Below are 22,500 nucleotides of genomic sequence, written 5' to 3' on the forward strand. Positions count from 1 at the left end.
TTGGAGATCATATATCGACAGATGACGGGGATATATAACAGGTACACGTAATACAGAAGTGACGATGAGGGAGACAAGACATTTATTACAGTGAGAGATGGGAGAGATGGGAATTCATTACTGAATGAATGTGTAATACTCTTCTTTTACATCAGAGGGGAGAATCATTACTTATGATGGAGGAGGAGGACACATTACTTGGAAGGGGGTTATACAAAGCTTATATTAAGATGGTTAACACATTACCTTCAATTGTTGAATGGCGACACGAAAACGAAATTTACAAAAATCTATGATTTTCTTTATTTCATTTGATCGGTCGAATGATTTGACGCCAGGAGTTCACATTAGTTCTACATGGTAAAATTTCTACCTCTTCGCCTCTGAGGGGACCCTCCTCTGACCATGTCAGCTCTTTCCGACCGATTCTGCTGACTGTTCAAACTTAACTGCCCGACTGCCTTGATCTGACTAAAACTAGCTCCTATATTGAGAAATTCCCTTTTTGCTATGACGTCAGATGTGTGGTTCCAAAACGTGACCAACTCACGTGGTTAAGCACCGTTTCCAAAACACACTTCTACAAACAAAGAATTCTCAACTAACCTATTTTTTTACAATATATTTTTAATTTGTATTGTTCATTCTTTCTACAATATAAACAATATCTAACTATTTTATATGGAATTTAACAATAGCGAAATTCTAACATTCCAAATCTAAATCTATTTCTGAACCTTGCTTACAAGGTTCGAATCTCGGCTTATCCTAATCTCATTTTCCACTTATCTAATGTTCTTATTATTTACAGGAAACGGGGGTATCCTTTTATTATAGCAATAAAACCCTGCCATATTCACTGTCAGACGTTGGGATTCCTTCCCTATTACCTGCTTCCCTGACTGTACTGACACAGAGATTTAAATGTAATGCAAACCGACATTTCGCACCTTTCCTCTAATCATGGTCACAAATGGCATCACCTTATGTCCAAGTGGCAATATGCATCACAAATATGCATTGCTTGAGGTGAACATGATTAAAACAATGTGTGCAGGGATGCAGCTATACAATATTTATTTTACAAATATTATTATCAAATTTGCCTCTCTTGAAAAAATGTCATTTTATTTTATAGTATCCATTGTTTTTTTGTTTTCAGTTATTAAACAGTCAATGGACATCATCAACTCTATCAACCACGCTTTTAAACACGTGTAAGTCTTAAACTAATTCATTCATTAAATAGTCAGATAAGAGTGTGAAAATGAAGGCAAATCATTAAAAATTGATCGATCGATCGATCTACCCCTTAAGCGTTAACGATCACAGGGATTAAACATAAGAAAACAAATGAAAATGACGAATGGGGTTTGATTAGATCAGTTGACATGTGTCATTCATAACTTTCAACGCGCGTAGACACCGTCGGTATCGATTTGTTTCTAAATCGTAATAGCGTAAAACATCAAAAAAAGAAACGAACTGTATTTTCACATTTTTTTGACGATCTACTTTTTTTTTTAAACATACATTATATACAATATTATGATCATCCATCGGTACTGTCGATTTCACGAAAACTGAAAAATCAACCCGCACTGTTCAAGATATAAAAATGTGACCGGTTCAATCAGTATCAGTATTCCTTTTCATCAGCTTCTCCCACGGAAAGAGTGAAAGAACGACGGCAGATATATTTGATTTTCGGCAGAAAAAACAAACAAACAAAAAACAAAACAACATCAACAACAAAAAAAAACAAAAAACAAACAAAGCAAAACCAAAAACAAAACAACAAAAAAAACAAACAAACAATTAAACAAACAAAGAACACAAAGAGAAATACTTTATCAACTGACTAACTACGTCTCGTTTCATGCGCTCTGTTAAGTACGTAAATAGTCTAGTGATTTATAAAACTATTAGTAGAGCCAAGGAGGTTCCCATTACTTGCAAATTCTACATCGATCAAACTAGCAATACTTTTAAATAGAGATACACAGGTCAAAAAGCTCCTTTCTTAACCCAAATTATATAGATAACACATCATTAACTGCATACTACAATGATCTAATAAATAAAAAACTTAACACTGGCAGATCCTAAAAAAAAGCAAAAACTTGCCAGTCACTATATTCACCTTGCCTTCTTTGCTTAAATGAAAAACTATTTATCACAAAATTTAAAAATAGGTATAAACTCTTAAACAAAAGTCAGGAAACCTCAATAAATTGTAGGCATTACACATCGCATCTGCTAATTAATCCCCCATAATCCCAATTAAATTCGACTCCAACGCGACCCACATGCAATATACGACAGATAAACACCTACACATCTAAATCTCCTCGGGTTCAACATTTACTAACTCCAAAACCACACCTTCCTGGTAAAAACCACGCATGGAAAGGTAAAAAATATCATTTTAACCACACCTAGCACTTCCAAACAATTTTTCTACACACTTTTAATGCTTAGTATCCCCCTCAACCGATTAATACATGTATGTAACACATCTGATAGCTTTCCCCCCAAACCTCGTTAAAAATATTCACCCATGTCATACATATCGAACAGCTCAATTCAGCTTAGTGGTGTACGTGCTGCTCGCTGCTTATCTGTTAACTCTGATACTAACAAAATGCGATAACATCTGGTACAGCCGTAACCTAAAAAAATAAAAACACAATTATCTAGCAACTGAAAGCATGCACTACAAACATTAACCTTTTGTTCTCCCTGAAACCAACAAGTGAAACGCTCTAATAAAACTCTTTAAACATCGCTAACCTCAATCTTGATACATCTTTTATATATCACTAGCGAGGGGTTCCCGGCGTTGCTCGGGTGTTTGGGGGGGTGTTAAAAAAAGTAAGTATGAGGATCGAACCCGAACCCTTGAGGCAAAAGTGTAAATTAAAGTGTGAAAAAAAGAGAAAAAACGTGCGATGTTAACCATTGCCCCACCGCGAGATGCTAACGGAAACACGTTTAAATTTATTTAATTAGTTGGATGTAGCAGGTGCCCGTTTTAATGAGTTAATGAGGTCAAGTCTGACTGCGGGATGGTATTCATTTACTGCTGAACGCTTTTTTCAGCACCTCCAAGATATTATAGGAAAAAGACTAACCCACATGCGGCGAGCGACAAATATTGAATATTTATCTTCCCGAAATGGAGCAAATTAAATAGACAGGCGATCTTCGTTGTTAACTGTGAGATATTACGATTTATATGTGATATAAAAAGTTTAAAAAAGTTGTGAACCGACCGACCGCTTCTCTGAAAGAACATTTTGTAGACACACAGAAAAAGCGAACACACATACATACATACATTTTCGCTTTCATATTTATAGAAGATAATCACTAAGTGCGACTGAAATTTAAACGATAAATGATGCACGACACTATATGATATAGACGTTGAAAATAACTTCTGTATGCATCTACTCCAGGGAGTCATATGGATACGTATGTATACAAATTCTTATAGTGCACAAGATCCGTGGGTATTACTATTTACAAATAATTAATATAACCTTCAGTAAAGTTATATCATTGCTAATTAGTAGCAAATAACTACTTTTTTAAATAATCATTATCGCTGTCATAAAAATGACTGCATTTGACCATCATAAGTTTAGTAATGACATACATTCTGAGTTTGCAATTACTATCATTATGAAAAGTTTTAATGACAAATTTATAAATGTACGAATTAATAAAACAACATTAAATGGACAAATGAAATGGTAATAAATATTAGGGGTGGTCTAGAAAAACTGAATTTGGTAAAGCGAGAGTATACAAACGACCACTATTAAACAAATTATGGCTCCTCTCTTTCCCCCCTTCTCTTTCTCTCTTTCTTCTCTCTTCCCTCTTATTCCCCTCTTTCCTTATCCCCCATCTCCTTCTCCTTCCTATTCCCTCTTTTCCTTTCTTTCTTACGCACTCACTCCCCTGTCTATCCCCTTCACCGTTCCCCAGTTGCCCAAGAATTGTTCAATCCAAACCTTTCGCAGAAAGAAATAGAAATACTAAAATAAAACAGATAATAAAAATAATTAAAAATACAGTTACTCTTATAAGTCTCAGACTGGCAGCGTGCAGTACACAGGCGAACTGTATATTTGTTTAAGATAACATCTACATACGCTTTGACCTTAAAACCTAACTCCTCAACCCCTCACCACACCATCTCCATTCCCTAACACCAACATGAAAATGAACGAATAAGTACACGGGCGAATAAGTAAATATACACATAGAAAATAAATAAATAAACAAATTCGTACCAATCAACCCTGTTCTCTGCACAGCTGAACTTCACCCCTGACCTTTTTTACAAAAAAAAATCTTCTTTTGCTGAGTTATTTTCGTTTTTCATAAAAAATTCCGCTTTTGAATATAAACATTATTGCCTGAAGAGGTCTCTAGTTACTGAAAACTATAAGACCGAAAAATGCTCATGACTGTGTAGCAACACATTACTGCTTATGTAAAGACATATTGAAACAAAAATATATATAGTTATGCAAGCATCTAATTAAATTGTCATACATACATCTGAGGGTCTTAATATAATATATTGTATTTTCTGTAGAAAATGTCTGAATAGCCAGTCTGATATATATATATATATATATATATATATATATATATATATATATATGCATTTCATCCACATACAGTACTGTTTCGTTGTATCACAATTCATCTGTGCTGCTAGACATACACCTTTCCCCAGCCGTGGATCGAACCAACAACCGTCGCATTGACAGGCCACGAATTAGTGCCGTAAATATTTCTCCTCGAGTGTGTATTACATCAACACCCGCCCGTCGCAACACTGTTCTTACAATCAGCTTGTGTACAAACAAGTTAATAGTGGTCTCGCTTAATAGTTTAAATACGCGGTGATGAAAATATATTTAACACACACACATACACACACACACACAAAACACACACGCACACTATATATATATATATATATATATATATATATATATATATATATATATATAAATTCCACAGTCAAACAACGTCGCAGCCCACAAGAGCCATGGCAGTCAACGAACCGGAAGTCCAAGACTACAGTTTCGCCCTCATTTGGGATCATCAGTAACACACATCCGAACTCAGGGTTTGAAACCCAAGCCTCATGCATGCGAGGCAAGTACTCTACCAACTGAGCAAACACCTCGCACAAAAGAAATTCTACTAACCAACATAGATAAAGCAAACCGCGAGGAAATCCGACTGTGAGATTAACCTACTTCATCTCGACAAGGGACACGGTCATCCAACCAGCTAATAACCCCAAGCCGATGTCTCACAAGCAGGAGTTTTAACTTGAAAGGACGATGCCACCTAGCGAGTAACGTATGATAGGATTTTCAGAATGTGAGAGATTGTATATAATAAATTCCATAGCCAAACAACGTCGCAGTCCACAAGAGCCATGGCAGTCAACGAACCGGACGAGACGAAGTAGGTTCAATCCGACTGTGAAGCTGGCGTAGGTTTATTTTGGGAAACATAACTGCTAACCTTGCCCGTACACTCATATCTCTATCATTCACACCGAGGAAGATCGAAGGATCGGTCGAAAATTCCTATACGTCAACACATAGGAAATGTGGAGTGAAATTCATGTATTTATTGCCTCGACAGCGACTTGCAGGTTAATAACAAAAAGGAGAAACACCAAAGAATAAAAAGTTCCAAAAGTTCAAATTACTCAAAGCCTCCAGGGAAGACACGCGCTGCAGGCTGGATGCTCGGCGTTAGGTTGGCTACCCTCTTCTCTTGCTTGCTGCTAGCTGAAAAAGATTACTTCAATTTGTTATCGTTCATCTGCGAGTTAATCACAAGTTCTGTAAGCGACGAAAAACTGACTCCAGACGGAAGTTTGGGGTGTGTATGGATTAATTATTACAATAAATTCTGATTACAAGAAAAATGTTATTTTTGTACAATTATAAACAGAAGGCAAGTAAAATAAAAAAAAATCATATGAAATATCTTTTCTTTCACAGTAGTATTATACTTAAATAGTAACTCAAACAGACCTTTTTTCTTCAACAACCGATTTTTCTCCTTTCTTTATCTTTTATTTTTTATTAGTGAATAGTGTGTGTGTGATGCAGCATAATGACAGACCAACTTTCTACCTTCAACTGGTGACTGGTGACTTACCCTAAAATCGCTCTGTGGCTCCTTTTAAAACTAAGGGTGGGTGAGGTGTTGCAAATCTGGGTTCTCATCCAACCAATCTCTGTTCATTACGTCATACTCTGATTCGCCTGGGTTGGTTAATTGACCACATCACCTATGCATACTAGTTAGATGATTCCCTCAACGGAAACAAAATTTTCAATTATCCCTTTTCCCATACAGGAGAAACCACGACCTTGGCCTTAAGCTCATTTCGGAGACAAAACATTGCTCGATAACCCATAACAACCCTCTTCACAAAACAACATCACTATCAATATTCCCGATATTGTTTCTTCCTTCATGCATTTAACCAGCAAGGCGATCCGCTGGAACCCTGGAACGCTTACATAAATAACATCTCTAATTTAGCCCTCATTCCATCCGTTTCTAAGGCAATTTTCAACTATCATAGGTGGTTGGGTCGCACAATGTATTGCGGACTAAGTTACTTATTAAATTCTTAACAACGTCGGATCTCCTTGCTAGTATATATATATATATATATATATATGTACATATATATATATATATATATATATATATATATATATATATATATATATATAGTTTCGTTTCAGTTTGAATTAATTTCTGATTTGTATTCTTCATAGTTGATTATAGCAAGTTGAATTGCATAGTAACACTATAGTTCGTTCTCGCAGATGAAGAACGCATAAACACGTCTGCTTTCTTCCAGACCAAACTACCAAAGAGAAAATTTTGTCAGCTTACATGAAATGTCGTACTTGCTTACATCATGTTCTTTTGAAAAGCTGAACTTGATTCCTAGTACATTTCTTTTTATACTAACGTTTTTTTAACTTTTAATAAAATACTTGTTACATCACTTGTTACATCTAGATGCGATCATAAACTTGCGAATGTTATTAACAATCGATCTCTTTTTTAACAGAAGTATCATCGCTTATCAAAACCTGAACACTACTCGGGGATAAGGGGTCATTTGCTTGAGCTTAGCGCGACTTGACTGTGACGATAGTTAGAGAATTTGAATATTAAAAAAAAAGACGGCTCAACAAGGACTTGTTTGGATTGAACTTGAAAGCGACTATGTTATAGTTAGCTGAAATGCAGCCCGACGGTATTTTATTTTATATGCCGACAGTTTTACGAAAAAAATCTTGGCACAAGGCCGAAAGGTGTTGATAGAAATAGCAACTCACTAGAGTTACTGCCCTTTGGGTCCACAACATTTACCTTATCAGCCCCGTCGGCATACAGCAATAGTTTGCTCAGGTGATTTGTGATTAACCAACCTCTTTTCAAAAAAGAAAAAGTAAAGCCTGGAAGGGCGGACATCTTAGAATACATCATCCCGACAGCGTAGCACATCAATGTCGGACTGAGTGTCGAGGGCGTATTCTCAACCGCAATTCCATCTATCACGTCATGCTCCTTGCCCGGACTATCTCTCCACCCCTCTCTCTCCCTCTCTCTATTTTCAAATTTTCCTGTTTTTCATCAGCTGCCTTAGATCTTCAGAACCACAGTTTGCGTCAAGTGCAATTTGCTGGATGTACGTGGATTAGGCCGTCCTATGCTCACCAGCTCCTGCTTGGTCCTCTGGCAGTGACCGGCAAATCGTAGACATCGCTCCTTGATGATAAAGTAATTGTTAGATAAATTAAATGTTGAAAACAATTTCAGACACACATCCGATGTAGACATACTTAAGCTAGCATTTAAAAAAAGTCAATGCAGAGTTCAAAGCAACACTTTTATTATAATAGATTCATTGGTTAGAGTTACCTTTATTCTTTAGTGTTTATCTCCCTCTTATCCTATTTCAAGATCATGTTTTTCAAATCTGGCCAATGATCAGAACTGACATGTCTAATTTGTCCGTGCCATGACTAAGACTTGTAGCAAGAACCTCGTCTAGCCCATGACAAGAAATGAAATTTAAAACTGTTCGTGAATTCACTATTTGGCTGACGTTCTTACTCCACCATGAAAAACACGCACATTTGAAACAATATTGTTTACTAAATTTGCCTATATAAGATACTATATTACAGCTACGCGGTATTGTCCGGGATAAAAGTGTAATATAACTTATATTCTCCTCTCTTTTCCCTATCCTCCATTTTTTTCTTCCCCCTTCCCATCCCCTCTTTCTTCTTTGCCCAGCCTATTCCTTTTCATAGACATACACACATAATGCTTACTGGAGAGAGAAACTTGAATGACACAGGAGAGAGAAAGGAACTTGAATGCCTACTAGACATTATCCTCGTGTGTCTAAGGTCTCTCTATACAGGAGTTTGTCAGGACAACCTGGCATGAAAATACTTTTTCCTACAAGTAAACCCTGATCAAATATTGAAAATCACATAGTATTCTCAGCACAAATAAGATCTGATTAGGGCTAACCAAAAGTGGCTGTTACGAGGAATGGTGCACCTTCTCCATGTGATGTTACCTCAAGTAATAATAAGAAGATGGAGACTCCACCGGCCAACGGGATTTATTGTTCTGGGATCCAGTAAGACCAAGAGACCACGAATAAGCTATACTAGAACATTTAAATGGTCAATTGGCGAGAAGAAAATTATCTTCTAACTCTTTGACTAATTCAGTGTTTGAGAGGTTGACGAGAACTTTACCAGAATATTCGAATAGCTATTTATCTCATATAGAGATCAAAGGATAATCCCAGGAATTTGAACTACGACCCTCTATAATAAAGAAGGCCGACCGACTAAAGTCATGTAACCTGGTGACGTCATTAGATTTGGCCTATAGAATCTGATTGCGTGTTCCCAGAAACAACTGGAAGTAGATAACGTCTAATGACAAAACCGTTTTCGTGGATTTCGCCAACAATCTGAAAAAGAAAGGTCCATAATTCCAATATATGACAAATGAATGTTATCATAAGCAAGATAAGTTATCCCTCAACCTGGATAAGTTTTGTGTTTTAACTGATTCTCAAGCTTTTATTAGATTCGAGAAAGAACTTATGTTGAGCTGCTAAAGTAAACATGTCTTTGGAGCGTCAAAAATGGTTCAAAACTAGGAAAAAATACAGATAGCAATCCAGTGTTAGGAAGTGTCAGGACGACAATTATTGGGTATTTTTTTTCCAATTTTGAACCATTTTCGCCAGCCATTACATTTGGATGCATCCAATTAAAAGTAACATGCATTTGTAATAAATTTGTTTTTTAAGCCATTCTTAAAATCTAAGTTTGATTTTAAGACAAGCCCGGTTTTTTGTTTCGTTTTATTATTTCAGTACAAGTCGTCATGTTCCTTATTTTTCTCATTTTTAATGCAATTTTCTAGTATTTTAATGCGTTTTGTAAACATTTTGATTCATCACCGACAGTCCCTTCTGTGAGAAAGAGGTTGCAGGGAAGAGAAAAGGGCACCCCCCACTAAGCCACGAAGTCTATTTTGTACTCTGTCAACAGATAAAAACATGTAAATGTAATCGCCGAAAAAAAAAAAGAAGTACGTGATACCTTCTGCACCAGGTGAGATTCTAACAATAATAAAAATAATTTATTTATGGGCGTCCGAAATGCCTACCCTTAAAAATATGCGAAAGGAATGCGGAGCACACTTACACATTTCCTTTACCTTTTATCCTCCCTCTTTGCCGTGGATAGCCGTTCAAAAGTCGACCGAAGTAAAAGATTCATAAGCAATTATCCTTAACTCGAGAAAGTTCTTCCACCGGCAATGAAAAAAATAAATAAAACATAAAAATATTAAGTTTTCTTGAAAAAAAGCCCCTACATGTTTTTCTTTTTATAATTTCTGTGGACTCCTTCGTCCCCCAAAAACTTGACTGAACAAAAAGTCTTGAAAAGAAAAAAAATTGTACTTGCACCTAAGAATTTACGGCGAAAAAAAGTAAAACTTTCATCTTTTCTTGAAGGAAAAAAAAAAACTTTTGGTTGATAAATATTTTGAAAAAAAAAAACAACAACAAAAAACAAAACAACAAAATATATAAAATAAAATAAAAATATTTTCAGTCATTTAAAGGTAGCTTTTTGTTATTTTTTTTTATTATTTACATGTGTATTTTTTCCGGTTTGTTTGTTTTTAAAGCATCTGCTACAACGCTCGGCTTAAACCGATGATTGTCGGTCTCGACCGATCCATGCTTGACGGGAATTCCCGAGAATCCGGGTCAAATTATGTAAGAATATCGAATATTTAAAAATAAAGCAAAACATCTTTCTGTCTACACGAAATTATTTTTTCACGCTATGCTGTACTAACCAAACCCAGCGTTGCTTAACTTCAATAATCTAATGAGAATCTATGTGTCAACGAGATTACGCCGTATATATGTTTACCGCTTACATACACTAATAATTGTTGGAGATTTTTCCTAACTTTTTGTTATATCAACATTAGTCTCCGAGTTTCAATGCGCTTCAGCGTAATAAACTATAAAATATTGAAATATAAAATAATGAAAGAAAAAATCGATTGTAACAGAGCGCAGTAGCGCGTATGCAAATATGTGACAAAAGAGTGCACTTCTCAGCCAATCAACGCCCAGAAAAAGATTTAATTTCCAAAACCTTTTTTCTCACATTCGCCTGGGAGCCGATCGACAAATACTTAAACGAATTCACGTAATCATTCACTTTCATTCGGCGCCGTGTGCGAAATAACGTCACGGCAAGGAAAAAGAAAAATACTATAAAAAGAAGAGAGGGAGCACGTTAGAGAAAACGTCCACCTTAAAGACGTAGGTGACGAGAAGTTACGCGTGGCGGGAGAATGATGAATAATGTCTTTTTATGAAACCAGAAAATACCGTTCTTTATTATTTATAAGGAGTTGAACTTATTTCATCTTTTCTATTCTTTGTTTCCTTTGCGACGTCCTCTGCTACAACGTGTGGGGTCATGAAATGTCTACATATTAACACATGTGAAAAGGTGTACAACGTTACACGATGCGTTTCCATTTTCGCTCTAATATTAAAAAAATTATAATTGCACAAAGACTTTTTAATGTACGTACGTATTAGTAAAAAAAATGGCTGTATACTAAAATTTACGCAAATTCATACAGCGTGTTCGTTTAAAATCAAACAAACAAAATAATGCTATTCCCGTGAACATTTTTAAGCCATTTGTAATAATGTTGATCTTGCCATACTCGAATTAAATTTGCGTTATGTCCTTTAGTTTTAATAGGACCGAAATGGCCAACGGGGGATTTTTCCGATAAAATCGTTTTTCTTTTGTTAAAAAAAAAAATACTGGATAACTTTGTATAATGTTTGATGTGCCACCATATTTTAACCTAACGCGTAAGTACATAATAAAGTTCATGTGCCATTTAGTTTATTTCTTTTTACAAGCTGTTTTAAATACTGGCTACAAAATGGAGAATCATTAAGATACCAACCATTGTATATCTTTACATAAGTATTTAAGAGATTAGACACGATAGTCTCTTGGGTCTCACCCGGTTGAAGTTATAGACAACAAAATGGTCGTGTTTTCAATGGAATGGCGCCTCTTATCATTACGCAACAATTGATCGCAATTAACCCAACAAAATATCTCTAATTCAGTAAATATGTCGATGTCTCACATATATAGACAATGATCGATAGATTTAACGCACGAATTAGATTACACTTACTTGGCAAACTGATATTTTTTCCTTCCATATATGTTTTTATTTTGCCATTAATACTACTGTCTATACCGAAACCAAGGAGGCAACTTAAACCGGCTTCCTTCAAAGAAGGTAGTTTCAGTCGAATATCCAATTCACAAACCGTTCCCAGCCTCATGCCTATTCTCGTTCCTTTACGAACAACACCTGGTATTCCCAAATGGTAACCCATCTGATACTGACTAGGGTCAACGTTGCTTAACTTCGGTGATCTAACAAGAACCGATGAGTCAATTTGAGTATGCCGCATATTAATGTTATCTGAGCCGACCTTGCTAGGACTTCGGTCGTTCAGCCCTCCTCAGTTCTTGCACATGGGTTGCGCTAGCAAAGACAATTCTCCAGGTAACAGTGCAAGGTGGAAGGAAAAGGGGAGACAGAAAAAGGGATGGACAACATTGTGATGTTGACAAGAGAGAGAGAGAGAAAGAAAGAGAGAGAGAAAGAGATGGAGAGAGAGAGAGGGCATTGCCGCGACAAAGGCCCTTGCCCACGACCGATACGGATAAATGTAACTGGTGCAACGTTCAGCAATGCACTGCACTGACGACTTAAGAGTGTTAAGTAACTCGTGAATCGTTAATTCAGTAAACTGGATGCACAATTGTGGCACTATATATACCAACTGACTGTGTTATACAGTGAATGCTTTTTGGTAGCAATTTGACATAAACCTACTTCTTTCAGATCATAAATGCATAAGATCAGTCACCATAACAATGCAATTTGCAATCTTTTCTGATCTATTCGAGCGGACTAAATAATAGAAAAACATTACTTTTAGAAAATCCCGCGTGATACTGATTTTGTTTACTATTGTTTGTTTTATCTAAAAAAATGTCTCTATAAATTTAGAAAAAAAATCGTAGTTTGATGCAAAGTTATAGCTTAGACGAAAGCCGTACAATTGTGGGGGAAATCTAAGTCCATTGCTACTGAAATCTCGTGCGTCTAGAAATTATCGAGTTTGATTGACTTTCGCAGAAAGCAGTTGTAATTATTTTTTTTTAAGCCATTTGGCGTAAGGGGCTAACAAAAACAAAATATGATTATTGGAAAGTCTGGATGTACCTATTAACCTTTATCTAAAAAATAATGCTATAAGTAAGAGGAGAACAGTCAGCAAGAAGAGAGTTTTACAAGCTTACTGGAATAGGAAGCTGTATTAAAATGAGGTATCAAAACAGCAAATTAATGGAGATCAGTAAACCAAAGACAGGAGATGCTTATTGGCACTGCTAGTATGCCCCTATAAATCTAGATGTTAATGTCTCAGAGGCAGTGTAGCTGATTTAGGAAGTAAGACAGAGAGAGAGAGAGAGAGATAGAGAGAGAGAGAATGAAACAAAGAAAGAGAGAGAGAGAGAGAGGGATAGATAGAGATAGAGATAGAGATAGAGAGACTTATTGCAAACAGTACTAAAATTAAAAACAAAATTCTGAATATATTGAGCTAAATAGATTGCCAAAATATAGAAAATGTCAATTCTCTTCTCGAGAATGGTACAAATTAATCTCTTTTGTGTGACGAGCTTAACTGCGTGTTGCGTTTGAAATAAACGCATAACTAGCAGAAAACATCGTCATAGAAAAAATATCAGTATAAACTGGTGTATTATGAAGTTTAATATCTCTTGCAGCCCGTAAAACATGGTGTGCATGTAAGCAAGTTGATTCTCTTAACATTACACATCTTAACATCAAACAAATCAAGCTGAAAACGTAGAAAAGAAATCTAACATTTAATCAATGTGGTCTAATGAGCCACATGATATGTCACTAGCGATAGAAAGCTAAAGTATATACGAAGTGTTAGTATTCCGTCACGATTGCACATCTGCCACACATCTATGTATGGCGCAGAAACATTATAAACTGTCACGTGGCACCTTTGTCGAGAGAGATTGATAGATTTATATAAATCTATATATAATGCATGTATTTACATAAATACATATGATGAGAATAATGGAAATAGATAAAGATATAAAAAAAAGAACAAACCAAGATACACGCCCATCAATGTTTCATTTTTATTGTAAGACTTTTCCAGGGTGAATGAATTGAATAATATAAAATACCAGGACAATATTTGGAAATATATTTTTTGTAATAAAAACAATGACGTTCTAGTTTTCAGAAAAAAAAAAATCGTTAGAAAAAAATAAATAAATAAATGTGAAAAATGTGAACGAGAATAAAATTTTTTTAAAAAGTCATATAACCGTTAATATATTTAAAAATATATGATGAAATTTATATATTTTTGGAATAAATGTGGCCGTTATAATTCAAACATGGATATGCTACTGGAATGAGTTTATATTTGTTACAAAATTTATTGACTGATTATCTATATATTAATACGATAGCGTGTGTGTTCTTTTGTGTGTCACGTTTTCCGGCAAATTTCATTGGTTGAGATTTAAGAACACACACGCTATCGTATTAATATATAGATTATACTAAATGTGAGTAAATGGATTTGGTGAGAGTTTAAGGAAATGCAAGGCATAATCTCTTCCTTCTTTTCGAGTAGGGAGGAGATGATAGGCTGACGTGTTCACTTCCGGTCATGATGCCATTATCTTCTGTTAAAAACGATGCATATGATATATTTATGATGTACTATACTGACATGAGATGTCATATTTCAAAGATCACATGGATGTACTGCTGATTCCAAAAAATCAGGTAAATGGATCAGTGCACGCAAGGGGCTTATTTGTAACATTCCAAAAATCACGTAAATATATCAAGTAATCCTGAGTTCATATTTTCGTCATTAATGTCCTCATGGCAGTAATTACAAAAACTCTTCTTAAGGAGGAGGGGGATTAAAGTAACTGGAATGCTCATACTGATACCACACTCAGAAATCCATGTTGAAGTAATGGTTGCCTAATCCCTAATCGTGTTAATGTTTTTATGTATTAATTTCGAAAAGCTGCTGAAACAGTTTATGATTTAAACATTAGTTTATTTCACCTATAATTTTAACAGTGGAGTGGAGGATATGAAATCAGTCACGGAAATGGCTGCAACCATTTACGTTTTAGACATTACTTTATTAAATCTATATTTTTAACAGTGGGGTGAGGGATAAGAAGTCAGTCCCGGAAATGGCTAAAACAGTTTATGATTTAAACATTACTTTATTTCATGTATATTTTGAACAGTTGGGTGAGGGATATGAAGTTAGTCCCGGAAATGGCTAAAACAGTTTACGATTTGGACATTACATTATTTCATGTATATTTTCAACAGCGGGTTTGAGATATAAAGTCAGTCCCGAAAATGGCTTAAACATTTTACGATTTAAACATTACTTTATTTCATGTATATATTTAATTTTAATGAAGTCAGTCCCGGGATTTGATTAGATATAATATAAACTAGCAGAACACCCAACTGTGCACAGGATTGAATAAGATAAGTGAAGAACATATAGTAACAGAATACGGAGCGTCGCCCGGGATCGAATGAGATAGGTGAAAGATATATACTAGCAGAACATGTAGCGTAACCCGGGATTGGATAAGATAGGTGGAACATATATACTATGAGATTACCCGGCATTGACTGATGTGTTTGTAATGGAATAATCATCCCAGGCAATATATCAAATTTATAATTTTAGTTAGGGGGCAGTAATGTGGGTTCAAATTATGAAAAATAATTGTCATATCCAAGAATTAGGAAAAATAGTGAAATGTGAGTTATTTGATTGGGGTGTTTGTAATGAAATAATCAGCCAAGACAATATATCAAACTTATGATTTTAGTAAGGGGTGTGTGCGATAACGTGGTCAAAATAATGAAAACTGATTGTTGAAATTAGTAACATATCCAAGAATTATGAAAAATGACAGGTGAGTTAATAGATTTGGGTGCTAGTAATGAAATAATACGCCCCGATAATATATCCAAGTTATTTTTTCAGTGAGGGGGGCGATTATGTGGGTTAAAATTATTAAAAAAATGATTGCCGAAATTAGTAACATATCCAAGAATTATGAAAAAGAATGAAATGTGAGTTAATTGTTTGGTGTGTGTGTAATGAAATAAAATGAAATAATAAGCCCAGACAATATATCAAACTTATTATTTTAGTAAGAGGGGATCGATATTGTAGATCAAAATAATGAAAAATGATTGTCGAAATTAGTAACATATCCAAGAATTATGAAAAATGATGAAATGTGAGTTAATTGATTTGTGTGTTTGTAATGAAATAATCAGCCTAAACACTATATAAAAGTTATTATTTTAGTAAGGGGGCGATAATGTGGGTTAAAATTATGAAAAATTATCGTCGAAATTAGTAACATATCAAAGAATTAGTAAAAATGATGAAATGTGAGTTAATTTTTTGGTGTGTGTGTAATGAAATAATCAGCCCAGACAATATATCCAACTTATTATTTTAGTAAGGGGGGATCGATACAGTTTTAACAAAAGGGTTAAAATAATATGATGATATCTTCATTCATACTGAATGCCTACAGAATGCCCAGCAGTAATATATTACATATGAAAGATGTAGTTGTGGAATTTCTACAGGTCCCACTAGTGTGTAATAATTATTATAGGTGGTGTGTTCTATGGTGTGAGAGAGTTAATATGTGTCGAAAATCAAATTATGATCTTTTATAGGAATTTACTTATTAATGATGATACATTATAGAAACCTCTACGTAGTTTACTTGTACTTGAATTTGCAATAAGTGCTATTCCTATTTTATATATATATATATATATATATATATATATATATATTTAAGTTACATATATTTATATAAATAATTATGCATACGTGTATATTTACACACGCATGTAGGCATATAAAGACAATTACATATATGCATATGTATGTAATTATTTACATATATATATTCATTTATTTAATTATTTATATATTAAAAATTTAATTTATTTATTCATTTATTTAGCTTTTTATATTTATTTATATATTTTTTCCTTTTGTTTACTTACTTTATTTATCTGGGTCCTGGATATAACCTAAAACTATATCCGATGGTGAGGCCCCACCTTGCGGGCTTTGGGGAGTGTGGAGCCACCCTTTAATTGCCATTGCTCCCAGGTCCACTCTGACCCGGAGCGGTAGTACCTGTTCGGGTCCCAACTATGGGTTAAATAGAATCTGATGTAAAAAAAAATATACTCCATTAAAAATCGTTCCTCAAAATAACTAGATTCGGCATTAAATAATCTGAAAAAGGTTGATATGCCGTAAAATAAAAACAACCAACGAACCAACTTTATTCATTTCTTCATTGTTTAGTTTATTCCATTTAATTAAAAAATTTTTTTTTATTTCTTCTCGATGCGAGCGCGTCTTAACTCCGCGAAAATGATATTATAACCTTTCATACTGTAGCAATTAGAGTAAGAGACTTTCTTAGGTTAGCTAGGAATTAAATACCGAAAAAGTGTCTCAGCCAGAAAAATTCTCACAGACATAACAAAAACAATGTACTATGTGATTCAGGGCAAAAAGGAAGATCGCATAGTCATATATTAGCAAGTGTTTTTAGTGTTATTATCTCTGTAAGAAGATTCATTTATTCATTCGTTTATTTAATTATTTATATATTTTTCTTTAATTAATTTAATATTTTTTTTATATATCTTTGTTTATTTATCTATTGTGTTAACTTATTCATTTAGTTAGTTTATTTGTTTATTTTTCTTCTTTCCTCTCGATACGAGCCTTCTTAACTGAACAAATATGTGAAACGCAGCCGTTAAGCTTTTAAACGACACGTAAAACGCTAAGTTGATGAACCTAAAGTAGACGGTACAGTAAACATCCAATTTTAATTGGCTTGAACAGTTCATTTAAATGAAATTATCATAATGATGCCTCACATCAATGAGGGGGTGCGATATGCGAAAATGCCGCCACACAGAAAGAATCGAGACGGTGTTTATTCCCTTCTGATGACCCGACATTATCGGGAGACCGAAATGGAGTACCCCACAAATAAAACAAAACAACTGATAAACAAGTTTGCGAGTGAAAATAAAAAAAAGAACTAAGAAGAGACTGAAACGGTCAGTATTCTCTACTGATTATAAGACATCAACTGGAAGTTAAAATCAAATACTGCACAGCATAGTTACATAAAGTCTACTAATCATTTCGTTCCAAACAATATCTTCTGTTGTCCGCATGTTGCGTATCGAATTTCTGCTAGTGTTTTGATAGCAAATGCCATTTTCTAGCTCTCTTTCTCTCTCTTTTTCTTTCTTTCTTTCTTTATCTCCGTCTGTCTGTCTGCTGTCTGTCTCTCTCTTTCTCCCTCTCTCTGTCTCTGTCTGTCTGTCTCTCTCTCTCTCTCTCTCTCTCTCTCTCTCTCTATATATATATATATATATATATATAAGGACTCTTAGAAACAAGCATGTATTCACATATATTAAAGGCAAGTCGGGTTGAGCAATACCATTCCTCAACTGTTAGGCATTTTTGCACACGACCTGCTTAGCCGCGTACCGATCTGTGACTGCCAATGACCGGTACTCGTTACCGGAAGTGATGTCATCAGAAGAAATGACGTCATGAGATAGTCCAACACACACACACACACACACACATACACACACACACACACACGTGTGTGTGTTGGAGACGCCCCTCCATGTGATAAATGGACTCTCTCGTGACGTCATTTCTTCTGATGACGTCACTTCCCGTAACTATATATATATATATATATATATATATATATATATATATATATACAGGGTGTCCACAAAGTCTGGCTACATTATGTAGTCAGACTTTGTGGACACCCTGTAGATTATCCAGTCAGACTTTGTGGGCACTGTGTAGATTATGCAGCCAGACTTTGTGGGAACCATGTAGATTATGCAGCCAGACTTTGTGGGCACCATGTAGATTATGCAGCCAGACTTTGTGGGCACCATGTAGATTATGCAGCCAGACTTTGTGGGCACCATGTAGATTATGCAGCCAGACTTTGTGGGCACCGTGTAGATTATGCAGCCAGACTTTGTGGGCACCATGTAGATTATGCAGCCAGACTTTGTGGGCACCATGTAGATTATGCAGCCAGACTTTGTGGGGACCGTGTAGATTATGCAGCCGGACTTTGTGGGCACTGTGTAGATTATGTAGCCAGACTTTGTGGGCACCGTGTAGATTATGCAGCCAGACTTTGTGGGCACCATGTAGATTATGCAGCCAGACTTTGTGGGCACCATGTAGATTATGCAGCCAGACTTTGTGGGCACCATGTAGATTATGCAGCCAGACTTTGTGGGCACCATGTAGATTATGCAGCCAGACTTTGTGGGCACCATGTAGATTATGCAGCCAGACTTTGTGGGCACCATGTAGATTATGCAGCCAGACTTTGTGGGGACCGTGTAGATTATGCAGCCAGACTTTGTGGGCACCATGTAGATTATGCAGCCAGACTTTGTGGGCACCATGTAGATTATGCAGCCAGATTTTGTGGGGACCGTGTAGATTATGCAGCCAGACTTTGTGGGCACTGTGTAGATTATGTAGCCAGACTTTGTGGGCACCGTGTAGATTATGCAGCCAGACTTTGTGGGCACCATGTAGATTATGCAGCCAGACTTTGTGGGCACCATGTAGATTATGCAGCCAGACTTTGTGGGCACCATGTAGATTATGCAGCCAGACTTTGTGGGCACCATGTAGATTATACAGCCAGACTTTGTGGGCACCATGTAGATTATGCAGCCAGACTTTGTGGGCACCATGTAGATTATGCAGCCAGACTTTGTGGGGACCGTGTAGATTATGCAGCCAGACTTTGTGGGCACTGTGTAGATTATGTAGCCAGACTTTGTGGGCACCGTGTAGATTATGCAGCCAGACTTTGTGGGCACCATGTAGATTATGCAGCCAGACTTTGTGGGCACCATGTAGATTATGCAGCCAGACTTTGTGGGCACCATGTAGATTATGCAGCCAGACTTTGTGGGCACCATGTAGATTATGCAGCCAGATTTTGTGGGGACCGTGTAGATTATGCAGCCAGACTTTGTGGGCACTGTGTAGATTATGTAGCCAGACTTTGTGGGCACCGTGTAGATTATGCAGCCAGACTTTGTGGGCACCATGTAGATTATGCAGCCAGACTTTGTGGGCACCATGTAGATTATGCAGCCAGACTTTGTGGGCACCATGTAGATTATGCAGCCAGACTTTGTGGGCACCATGTAGATTATACAGCCAGACTTTGTGGGCACCATGTAGATTATGCAGCCAGACTTTGTGGGCACCATGTAGATTATGCAGCCAGACTTTGTGGGGACCGTGTAGATTATGCAGCCAGACTTTGTGGGCACCATGTAGATTATGCAGCCAGACTTTGTGGGCACCATGTAGATTATGCAGCCAGACTTTGTGGGGACCGTGTAGATTATGCAGCCAGACTTTGTGGGCACTGTGTAGATTATGTAGCCAGACTTTGTGGGCACCGTGTAGATTATGCAGCCAGACTTTGTGGGCACCATGTAGATTATGCAGCCAGACTTTGTGGGCACCATGTAGATTATGCAGCCAGACTTTGTGGGCACCATGTAGATTATGCAGCCAGACTTTGTGGGCACCATGTAGATTATGCAGCCAGACTTTGTGGGCACCATGTAGATTATGCAGCCAGACTTTGTGGGCACCATGTAGATTATGCAGCCAGACTTTGTGGGGACCGTGTAGATTATGCAGCCAGACTTTGTGGGCATCATGTAGATTATGCAGCCAGACTTTGTGGGCACCATGTAGATTATGCAGCCAGACTTTGTGGGGACCGTGTAGATTATGCAGCCAGACTTTGTGGGCACTGTGTAGATTATGTAACCAGACTTTGTGGGCACCGTGTAGATTATGCAGCCAGACTTTGTGGGCACCATGTAGATTATGCAGCCAGACTTTGTGGGCACCATGTAGATTATGCAGCCAGACTTTGTGGGCACCATGTAGATTATCCAGCCAGACTTTGTGGGCACCATGTAGATTATGCAGCCAGACTTTGTGGGAACGTGTAGATTATGCAGCCAGACTTTGTGGGCACCATGTAGATTATGCAGCCAGACTTTGTGGGCACCATGTAGATTATGCAGCCAGACTTTGTGGGGACCGTGTAGATTATGCAGCCAGACTTTGTGGGCACTGTGTAGATTATGTAGCCAGACTTTGTGGGCACCATGTAGATTATGCAGCCAGACTTTGTGGGGACCGTGTAGATTATGCAGCCAGACTTTGTGGGCACCATGTAGATTATGCAGCCAGACTTTGTGGGCACCATGTAGATTATGCAGCCAGACTTTGTGGGGACCGTGTAGATTATGCAGCCAGACTTTGTGGGCACTGTGTAGATTATGTAGCCAGACTTTGTGGGCACCGTGTAGATTATGCAGCCAGACTTTGTGGGAACCATGTAGATTATGCAGCCAGACTTTGTGGGCACCATGTAGATTATGCAGCCAGACTTTGTGGGCACCATGTAGATTATGCAGCCAGACTTTGTGGGCACCATGTAGATTATGCAGCCAGACTTTGTGGGCACCATGTAGATTATGCAGCCAGACTTTGTGGGCACCATGTAGATTATGCAGCCAGACTTTGTGGGGACCGTGTAGATTATGCAGCCAGACTTTGTGGGCACCATGTAGATTATGCAGCCAGACTTTGTGGGCACCATGTAGATTATGCAGCCAGACTTTGTGGGGACCGTGTAGATTATGCAGCCAGACTTTGTGGGCACTGTGTAGATTATGTAGCCAGACTTTGTGGGCACCGTGTAGATTATGCAGCCAGACTTTGTGGACACCCTGTATATATATCTATCTATATCTATCTATCTATCTATCTATCTATCTATCTATCTCTCTATCTCTCTCTCTATATATATATATATATATATTATATATATATATATATATTTATATATATATATATAAATATATATATATATATATATATATATATATATATATATATACAAAAGCCATTTAATCATGCAGAGTTTAAATTTCGAAAATTCATGGTTTCCCACAAGGAATACAGTAAAGATTTGTTCGTTTGCTTTTCTATTGAATTTTGAAAATATACACATTTTTCTACAGACGAAATTACTAGTAAATTATATTAAAAAGAACATTACTACCGAGTACAAAAACTGAAAACTTTGTTCAAAGAAAGGAGAGAGATGTAAAATCCGTGGGGAATCCAAAATCTTCACATCCACAAATTTAATGTTTTCAATTTTTATACTTAATAATAAAGTTGTTGTTTTTTTTTAATATAGTATGCGATTAATTTTATACTTAATTAATTTTATGCTTAATGATAAAGTTTTTGTAATATAATATGCGATTAATTTCCTCTTACAAGAGAAGTATAAATTTTCGAAACTCTTTAAAAAAAGATTTTTGTATCCCATTTTTTAAATAATTTTTAAATATACTTCTTGCATTATTTAATTTATTGATGCTATAACTAGAACATTGATTTCAGATAGGAATTAATGTGTAAACATCCATATGTTCGTATTAATATTTGTATAT

The sequence above is a fragment of the Euprymna scolopes genome, chromosome 4, assembly GCF_053919585.1.
Source record: "Euprymna scolopes isolate OS-2025 chromosome 4, ASM5391958v1, whole genome shotgun sequence".
NCBI classification, from domain to species: domain Eukaryota; kingdom Metazoa; phylum Mollusca; class Cephalopoda; order Sepiida; family Sepiolidae; genus Euprymna; species Euprymna scolopes.